General features: G+C 52.1%; 2 pseudogenes; one reads left to right on the top strand and one right to left on the bottom strand.

Annotated features, from left to right (window-relative positions):
* Positions 1–3,253: 3,253 nt before the first annotated feature.
* On the bottom strand, positions 3,254–3,372 carry LOC112473785 (annotated as a pseudogene).
* Positions 3,373–7,430: 4,058 nt separating this feature from the next.
* LOC112473862 lies at positions 7,431–7,550 on the top strand (annotated as a pseudogene).
* The last annotated feature ends 2,373 nt before the right edge of the window (positions 7,551–9,923 follow it).

A 9,923-nucleotide genomic window follows, 5' to 3' on the forward strand; every position in this document is an offset into this window, starting at 1 on the left:
ACCCTCATCTTAAGGAACTGCTTAAGCATTCAATAATAGCCCACACAGCGGCTCTCTAAAAATAAACACGTGCTTATAAAGAATTTAACCTGAGGACGCCACACTTTAGAGGAAAGGCCATCCTTAATGGACTCTTCGTGCCGAGCGGTAAAGGAGTCCATTGCAGCTGAAAACTGACAGCCTCTCATTGTCATGATACCGGGGATATTGTTAACAGCTGGGCCAGGTGGGCTCGGAGCAGTGGTGGTGATGGGGGCTTGCCAGGGACGGAGAAGGAAAGGCACTTCCTGTCGGATTACTTAGGAACAATCTGCTCGGTGACCCCATCTCCCCCTGTGTGGGGCTCCCAGGACAGACTATTAGTCTTTGCCCACCCAGGAAGAGGGAGAGGTGGACAAGGACCGAGGAAAGAAGGGGTCAGCTGTGGGACAGAGCCAGGCCTGGTTTCCTGTTCTGTTTTTGCCCCTTGCTGGATGCAAGACTGTGAGAGCCCCCAGCCTCACATCTGCATCTGTAACCAGGAGATGCTACACCCACCCTCCCGGGGCTGCTATGAGCATTAGCGAACCTCCAGTGCACAGCCTGGTGGACGCTGAGTGATCAGTAATATATGGTGGTTGCTACGACGGGTCCGCCTCTCTGGAGAAAACAGGCAGAAGCATTGCTGATACGGCCCGAAAAGAGAGGAAACTCGATGTGTTCGGTCCCAGTAGACAGAACTGGGAGCCCCAGGGGTACGGTGGGAAAGGCCCGAAGGTTGGGTGGGAGTTCGTTTGAGGTTATTTCCAACTATTGATGCCGTAAGTGTCATGTCTCACGGTCTCCCCACGACAGCTCGTGAGAATGTCATTCCATTTCACGGGTGAGGAGGCTGTGACTGAGCTGTGGGTATGTCCCCCAGCCGACAGGGGAAGCAGGAGTTCATAGTCAGAACTAGGCTCCTGCTTCCCCACCCTATTGCTTCCCTTACTGGTCACTGTCTCAGAATTCCTCCCGCAGAAACGCTTACACAGCCTGGAAAGAATAAACCGTCGCCTGGGTATTCCGTCAGCTTGCTCATCAGCGTGAAGTCCACTGTTTCCCATGGCACGGATTGCCTAAATGGCGAAGGTACAGGTAGGGGAGAGATGGCCATGCTAAAGTCTCTGCACCGCTGGGGGGCCCCAAGTGGATGACAAGTTAGAGATGGCCAGACAGCGACAAGTGTCGTTAACAACGGGGAAAGATCTGAACCCCCACACACTGCTGGCGGGCATGTAAAATGGCGCCGTCACTTTGGACGACAGTCTGGCAGTTTCTCAAACCGCTAAACACAGCATTAGCACAGAATCCAGCACCTGCGTTCCCAGGTCTGCACTCAGGAGGAATGCAGACATGTCCACGTGAAAGCATGTACACACCTGTTCACAGCGGCAGCATTCGCAACAGTCAAAAGGTGGAAATAATTCAAATGTCCACCGGCGGATGGGCTGGACAAACAGAAGGTGGTCCATCCGTACAGTGGAATATTATTCAGCCATCAGAAGGAATAAAGTACTGATACCTGCTACCGTGTGGAAGAGTCTTGCAAAAATTATGCTCAGTAAAAGAAGCCAGCCACGTAAGCCACGTATTGTATGACTGCGCTTATAGAAATGTACAGAATAGGCCAATCTATAGAGACAGAAAGTAGATTGCTGATTGCTTAGGGCTGGGGGCATGAGAATGCTAGGAAAAGGGTACAGAGTTTATTTTTTCGGTGAAGAAATGTTGAAAATTGTCTGTAGTGAGGACTGCACACATCTATGAATATACTAAAAACTGTCCGATTGTATAGTTTAAAGGGGTGAATCGCATGGTTTGTGATTATGTCTCCATAAAGTTGTTATTTAAAAAAAAAAAAGAGTTGGAGAGAGGTGGGTGCCTGAAGAAGAAAACCGGGGCGCCGTTTCCAGAAGGTTGGGGCGTAGGTGCCGGGCAGGGAAAACATCTGCCCACTTTCACACGGCGGTCGACTGCCGCGAAGGCTAAGGGACGTCACGTGGAAGGGCGCCTGAGCGTGGAGGGGCCTGGCGGACACTGGTCTCTCTTCCTTTCGCTCCTCCGTGAATGCCGCAGTGGAGACGCAGACTCCCAGTGGATCTACCGAGGGCCGTAGGGGCCCTCCGTGGGGACATACCGTGGGGGCATACCGAGGTGCCTGCCGAGGTGCCTTCCTGCTCGAAGATGGGGAATCGGTGCCAGCCAGCACTTCTGCAAGCGGGAGGCAGGTGAAAGCGTCTCATAGTCGACAATGCTGGAAGATGTTTGGGTCCCGTGTGTGTGTGAGTCTGGCTAAGACACTCCCCGCCCCCACCATCCCCGCTTCAAAGAGCGTCTGGTGTGGTCGGATTTCTATGGAACTCGTTTGGGAAATAGTTGAGCCTCTTATCACCTGTAATCAAAGTGTCAAGAACCCGTCAAGGCCCCAGAGCCTGACCCTTTTGTCTGGGGCACAGCAGTCACACCCGCGATGTAATTCCTGATCTGATTTGTGGTCCCCGTTGTGCTGACCTGGCCTCTTTCCACCTGTCCCTCAGCCCGCCCCACCTCTGAGCCAGTGGGTCACACAAAGTGCTCCAAGGCCACTTGGGCTTGGGGACCAGGGGACGGCAAAGCTGGGAAGGTATCTTGCGGGCCTGGGAGAAGGTCAGTGAGGCTCTCTGGCCTTGGGGTCATCCTGTGCCTTGCAAGGACCCGACAGTTTCCAAGAGAGGGGGTTTGACTCTCTTAGAGCCTGAGACAGAATCTCAGACAGCAGAAGGTGCTGGCTCTGACACGGGGTCCCCTCCAAAGACCCAGCCCTGCTTGGCTTCTCCAAGACCACCAGCTAGCCAGGACACTTGACCTTTCTGAGGACCCAGCTCTTTACCTGTGAAATGGGATAATGATGATTGTTTTCTGAATTATGGTGAGATTTCAATGAAACGAGTTTTGTGAAAACACCTAGCAGAGTGGCACAGAGTAAATAGATGCTCATTAAAACTTATCATCATCATCATCATTGTCATCATAGTCATCATTGCTATGGCATAGGTAGCCTCACACCTGAAATCGCTCTCAGGGAGATGAGTCCCTATGCAGTGTTGCATGCTAGACCCATTTCATGTTTCCTGGAGTTGGGAAATGGCTTCCCCGCCCCCCTCCCCCTTTTTTTTAGGCAAGGCAGCCCTTGGTCGACCTCACAGATTGCAAGGAACTTGTCACCTTACAATCCCTTATTTTTTATTTTTTATGCCTACGGCACCTGATCTTCCTAGGTGGTCTCCCATCCAAGTACTAACCAGGCCCGACCCTGCTTAACGTCCGAGATCAGATGGGATTGGGCTTGTTCAGGGTAGCATGGCCGGCTGTAGGCTTCCCCCGCGTTTTGGCAAGGAAATCACGATGTGTCCCAACGACTTAGACGGGGTCTGGTTCCCCGAGGAGGATACAATAGAGATTAAGCCATAGACTTCCCCCGCGTTTTGGCAAGGAAATCGCGATGTGTCCCAACGACTTAGACGGGTCTGGTTCCCCGAGGAGGATACAATAGAGATTAGGTTTCAGCCAGGATTGCTTGGAGCACTTGTCTCTTTCCTGTCTCTGGTGAGCCCCTGCTTTCCCCTGAGATGAGCTGGCACTGTTTCTGCAGGAGACCTGGCAGGGCGGTAATGAGGGGCTTGTTTAAAAAGCCAGAAAACATCACCCCCAGACATCCACCTAATATATTCATGCCATAGGTCATTGGCTGGGGTGCCCTAATTAACAGGATCTGCCTGTCGGTGCCAGTCTTGAGGGCGGTGTGTGTCTGTGAAGACACTCGCTGCGTCCGTCAGCCTAGGCAGAGCTCCCAGGCTGCCGGCCAAGCAGAGGGCAGGGGCCTGGGAGCTGGTGCCGGCGGCCAGCTGAGGAATGGTCCATGCGGGAGGCGGTGTGTGCTGTGAGATCGAGTGGGGAACAGGGCTGGAGAGTGGGAGGGTATGTGGACTGTGGAAAGGGGGCTGGGTGGCCCGGAGGTGGGGGTGCAGAACTGTCGCCCTGGAGAGTGAGGGGTGACTTGGAAACCCCAGATGCCTTGGGGCAGCTGATGAGACCTGAGAAAGAGACACTGCGACACTGCATTGTTTGTCCTCAAGACCTCAAGGCGATGGTGATGGGGAGGCTGAGTGGTGGGGTAGGAGGATGGGGGTCTTTCCAGGGGCAGGCAGACTTCCTGGGGCCTCTCTTCACCCAGGCGATGGTGCCCTGGAGGCCAGGGCGTGAGGTCTTCACTGAGTGGGCGGGGCTCCTAGGCTGGGGTTGTGGGCTAGGATGGCGTGTGGGGACATGGAGGAGACACGTGCTCAGTCCTGTGCTGATGGCTTGCTGTGTCTCTGTCCTCCAGAGGTCATTTTCCGCTCACAGGGCAGTGGGAAGACCAGGGAGCTAATGGCCTGGGGGCCACCTTGGCCAGTGAGGTAGGGCAGTCGGTGGGTAGATACTGGCTCCCTGGGTTCTGGGGGGACCGTTCTGTGCTTCCCTCATGTGTGTCCTGTGACAAACTCCCCAATAAACTACCTATCCCAGGGCTACTTAGGGGAGCCCACACTAAGATGAGGGGAGAAGCAATCAGCCCAGGTCCCCGCATCCAACCCACGGCGGCCACCAGTTTACAAACCCTGCAAGGAGGGCGGAAAGTGACACGAGAGGACATGGGATCTGTCCCCACCCTGAGCCTCGTGGCGAACCTGCTGTAGTGCTTCCTCCTCCTACCTAGACATTCTCTGTGTCCATCGGCTCTCCCTGGTCTCCAATGGTCTGAGTTTTCTGATTAAGTTCTGGTTAAGAGGTTCGAGTTTTATAAAGAGGCAGAGTCAGGAGAGCTCACAGATGTCAGAGAGTGATGTTCAGATCTCACTTCCAGCCTGTGGAATGTCCGGCCCTGAGGTCCTGGGCAGGGCACTTGGCTCCTCTGAGCTGTCCTCTCTTCTGCAGAATGCGGGTCACCTTCCCCTCGACGCTTGCTGTGGTCTCATCCTAGCGACCAGACGGCAACGTGCACTGATGGGCGGTGCCTGGTCCGTGGTGGTGGTCCCCTCGTGGGAACTCGACACCCTGAGTGTGAGGGTGTGGGCTGTGGGCTGGCTGGGTGTTAGGGCAGAAGTAATCTAGTAGAGTTGGGGCTCTTACACTCCACTTTCCCAGGATATCAAATGATTAAATTGTGCATTAACTGATTCGATGTGTTCTTTCTCTTGCATGTGGGTCCCCAAGTTCCCAGTTTGGCCCATAAGATCGGAAGGGGCGCCATCTTTCTGCCTCACTGTGGAGGAGCTAGGGAACCCCAGCCCTTTGTAGGATGGAGCACCCCTTTTTTGGAAGCATCCTCCCTCCTCCCCGGAAGAAAGGGTATTCAGGAGAGCCGGGGCTGGGCATCCCCTGGGTGAGGTTCACAGGGCAGGGTCTCTGTTCCTCCATCCAGGATCCTCACGGACTGTAGTCCATCTCTGTGGAACTACTCACCATGGGGCGAAAGGAGGCCCCGGGTGTCGGCCATGCCACGGCCGACCCTAAAGCTTTCATCCGCGCGGCACCCCAAGCCTGTTCCCACACTCTTCTGTTTCTGAACTGGAGGGAGAGGAGAGCTGGAGGGAGTGGTGTGGCTTACGGTCAGCCTTGGGCTGATTTTAAAGTACGATTTCTACTGTGGAACTTTGTGACCGTGTCTTTCACCGTAAACTGTTTTGAACCTACTTCTGAAATGCGGCATACAGACAAATATAAGTGATTCTTTCAGGAAGTGGGTGGGTGGGGGCAATGAATTTTGTTTTTGTTTTATACCATTCTGCTTTGTAAAAGTTAAATGTTTAACTAAATGAGATTTGGTTTTTCTTTCTAAAAACAGCCCGAGACAATTAGACATCTCTGCCAGCGCCCCCCAAAGTCCTTCATACAGAATGGCTTTGTTGTCAGGCCACTGACTATGTTAGAAATAAACTCACAGACTAGGGAGATGACATTGTCAGAAGACCTGTTCCCTCTTCGGTTAAGAAAACACCAACATCTTAAAGAGGGCAGAAAGGACATTGGTTTAGGTGCAGCCGCAGCCCCTGCCCAGCCACCCAGTGGCAGTGTGCCCTTGAGTGAGTCTGATGGGCCTCAGTTTCCCCATCTGCGGAATGACATGACAGAATGAGACGATCTGAGAGACGCTTGCCAGCCCTGTCTCTCCCAACTCTCTATGGAATGCGAATCAAAACATCTGTTAGCGTCGGGGCTGATATAAACACCGTGTCCCCACGGCCCTGAAACCTCTGGGTCGGATTCGACGCTTACCTGCCCCACGGAGATTGAGTCTGCCTGCTGGGAGGCTGCCTTTGTGCACAGAGTCTTGAAGGATAATAAGTCCCTTTCTGATCTAGCGGCACATTAGGGATAAGATGACTATAATTTCTCGTCTGCAATGACTTGGCTTCGGAAGGAGGGTTCCTGCCTGCTGAAGACCAGGGACAGTAACCGCGACAACAAAAACGTGTGTGAAATTAAGGAGAAGAAAGAAAGACTCGGCATAGCTATTTTGGATATTTTCCATCATTCAGATTGTTTGGGAAATAGGGAAAGCACATTGTCTGCTTCAAAAACCCTTCAGGAAATTATTAAAAACCCTGAATTCCTGTATAATCACCGAATCTCCTAAAGTGCACAAATTATACATGTGGTGAATGGGAATAAATTTATTACGAGGAACTCATTTGAAATGAACTAAAAGTTAGATACTCTTTGTTGTGGTGCTAAATGAGATTTTAAAAGAGAAATCTTTTAAATAGACACATCTATATTATACTCAAAGGGGGAAGAGAAAACCATCAATAGATTGTTGAGAGTTTTTTTTTTTCTTTTCATTTGTATTGAAAAAAACAATAGCACAGCAATATTAAAGTAATATCCCAATCTTCCAATAATTATTTTCATTTTTCTGGGCTTTGTTCTACTCCTTGTCTATGAGCGTACATATTTTATAATACTCCAGCCACGGTGTACATAGTCTTTATGTCTTAATTTTTTCCTCTTACCCACACACCGTAAACATCTTTCCTGGTGGTATGAACTCTGTCACCATATTAGTTGAAGCTGCGTGAGACTCCAGCTGGTGGAAACGTGCCAGCTGAGGTCACCATTCCCCGAGAGCCACACATTCGGATGTTTGTCCCTTTATTTTCATTGATGCTGATCAAGCTCCAAGTAACATATCCTCCCCGACCCCCCACCCCCATCTCTTGGATTAGTCCTAGGAGTGGGGATTATTGATTCAAGGGCACTTTTAAGGCTTTTGATAGTTGTTGTTTTTTTGCCATTCTAAAAGTAGTTTATTATAACAATATACAATTGTACCAGGTTTTCCACTCAATCTTGCTAGAATTACATAAGACTATTTAAAATATTTTGTCCCGGTCTATGCGCCATGCTACCCTGAACATGCCCGATCCCGGCTCATCTCGGAAGCTGAGCAGGGTGGGGCCTGGTTAGTACTTGGATGGGAGACCACCTAGGAAGACCAGGTGCTGTAGGCGTAAAATATAAATAAAGGATCGTAAGCTGACAAGGTCCTTGCGATCTGTGAGGTCAACCAAGGGTCGCCTCACCTAAATAAATAAATAAAATAATAAATAAATAAAAATAAATAAAAAATTAAAAAATAAAACTATTTTGTCCCTAATTAATACCTCTAACCTGCTGTGTTGAGGGTGCTTTAAAGTGAGTCTGATCCGTGTTGAGAATGAGCATTTTCGGGGCGTCACTGTTTGCACGCCTTCTTCTGTGATTTTATACATGCTCTGTTCTTTCTCTGCTAGCGGCGGCCGCAGGACCGACTGCGGCCCGTGGTGAAGGCGATCACAGCAGATGCTGCAGTGGCGCCGTAATCCTAGTGGTGGCCGCAGAGGTGGCAGCAGTGGCAGCGACAGCGGTGACAGCTGTCGTAGCAGCAGAAGCCACTGCAGGAACAGCAGTCCTGGTAGCAGAAGTGATAACGGTCGTAGTGGCGGCGGTGGCAGGTGTGGGGATGGCGGGTGTGGCGGTGGCAGGTGCGGTGGCGGCGGCGGCGGCGGCAGGAGAGGTAGCGGTAGTGAGAGGTGCTTTACTGGTAACAGTCGCGGAAGGGACAGCGGTGGCCCCGTGGCGGGTCTGGCAGTCGCGGGGTGAAAGCTGCCACACGCGGCCTCGCGAGCCCGGCGTATAGTCCGCCTCGCAGCTGTGAGTTTGGCGCGACCCCTTTCGCGGGAGGGGACAGAGAGGCGAGGCTCGCCCGACGCATCTGGGGAGCGAGGCCCCTACATGCGCGGCTTCCGCGGGCCCCGCTGTCACGCGGGGGAGCCGGGGGCTGCGGTGCGCCCCACTCACGCTCAGCGCGACGCCTGCTGTGTGCGGCCGGAGATGACGCAGTGGGGACTCCGCCCTCAAGGAGCCACCTGCCTTCTGGGCAGGGCGACTGAGCGCCCGCGTGAAAGGCCGCACCACACGTGGCGGGTAGGGCTGCTTCAGACCGGGCAGTCCCAGGGCGTCTCAGGGCTTGCTGAGCTAAGTTGGGACGAGGAATTAGGGGGTCTGCTTGCCAGGCAGCTGAGAGGTGAGTACCTGCAGGCACAGGTGAGCAGGTGGCATCACCCTGGGCGGAGAGGGCGAGGTGGGGATGGATTCAGCAATTAGGGGCTGATCCTGGAGCAGAGGGGGACCACTTGCTCCACTCTGGTGGTTCCATAATGGAGCGCAGGCTTCTTCCCCTGGGTTTGGGTTGGGGGGTCCCTTCATTTGTATTTCCCCTTGGAATCCAGCACGGAGCTCTGCAGCAGTAGCCACCTCATGGGTGAGTGAGCGAATCCATGGAGTGGCCATAATATTCCAGTGCAGCTCTGGCCCTGCCAGCCCCCTGCTCAAAGTCCTCCCTCAGCCTCTCGTTGCTCTTAGGACAGAGTCTGGGCACCTTCCCCCCGCCGGCACATCCCACAATGTGGTCGGTCCTGGCCCCACGGCACCCTACAGGTCGCTGGCTAGCAGCATGGGGGCGAACGCAGGGTCTCGAGCCAGCCTGCCTGCATTAAAATCCTTACTCTGCCACTTACCAGCCATGTGACTGGGACAGCTCCGTGCCCCATTTCCTCAGCTGTCTGAAGATAAAGGAGAATGGACTTTTAGGGTGATGTGAGAGGACACACACAGGACACTGCCCCTGGCACGGGTGTATTACCTGCTATGAGCATTGTCTCCACAACTGTTACCCCATCAAGGGGCCCGCATGGATAAGTCCGCATTCGAAAGTGACCTGCAATGCCACTCACCCAGTCTGGACAGAGTCACCTGCCATCCGGACTGATAGTGTGGGCTCCCACGGCAGGCAGCAGGCGCCAGGACAATGATTATCACTCTGACGATCAGAGTAAAACAACCAAACTCTTTTCACTGTCAAAAAAAAAAAAAAAAGAAGAAAGAAAAAAGAAGAAAAGATGAAAGGAAGAAAACTTTTGTAGTGCATGTGGAAATTGAAACTGTCTCTCAAGATTGATGAGAAGGACACTGACCAAAATTTGGAGCATCTATGCTGCATCCAAATATGCTTATTTCAAAGTTTAGATCACTCTGATGAATCATGTTTGAAGCAAAGGCTTTGAAGAGCGCCGCTTTCACTCTAAAGACTTCTGTTTAGACACAGTTTTCCATACTCATCCTTTATTCCAAGCGATATACAGATATTTTGAATGGGCCGCAATCTTGTTCTAAATAGCAACTTGAAAACTGTAGTTTCTGAAGCAAAGTTGGAATCTTTCCAAAACTACAAATTTGTAATGAATTCTGGAAACCTGGCAGTTTTCATTGTGGAAATTCGTATGAAGCAGGTTCAGGCATCCATTTTTAGAGGTGAGAGTATATGCTGGAAAGACATTAGCCTG

The sequence above is a fragment of the Pteropus alecto genome, unplaced genomic scaffold (assembly GCF_000325575.1).
Source record: "Pteropus alecto unplaced genomic scaffold, ASM32557v1 scaffold8, whole genome shotgun sequence".
In the NCBI taxonomy this organism is placed as follows: Eukaryota; Metazoa; Chordata; class Mammalia; order Chiroptera; family Pteropodidae; genus Pteropus; species Pteropus alecto.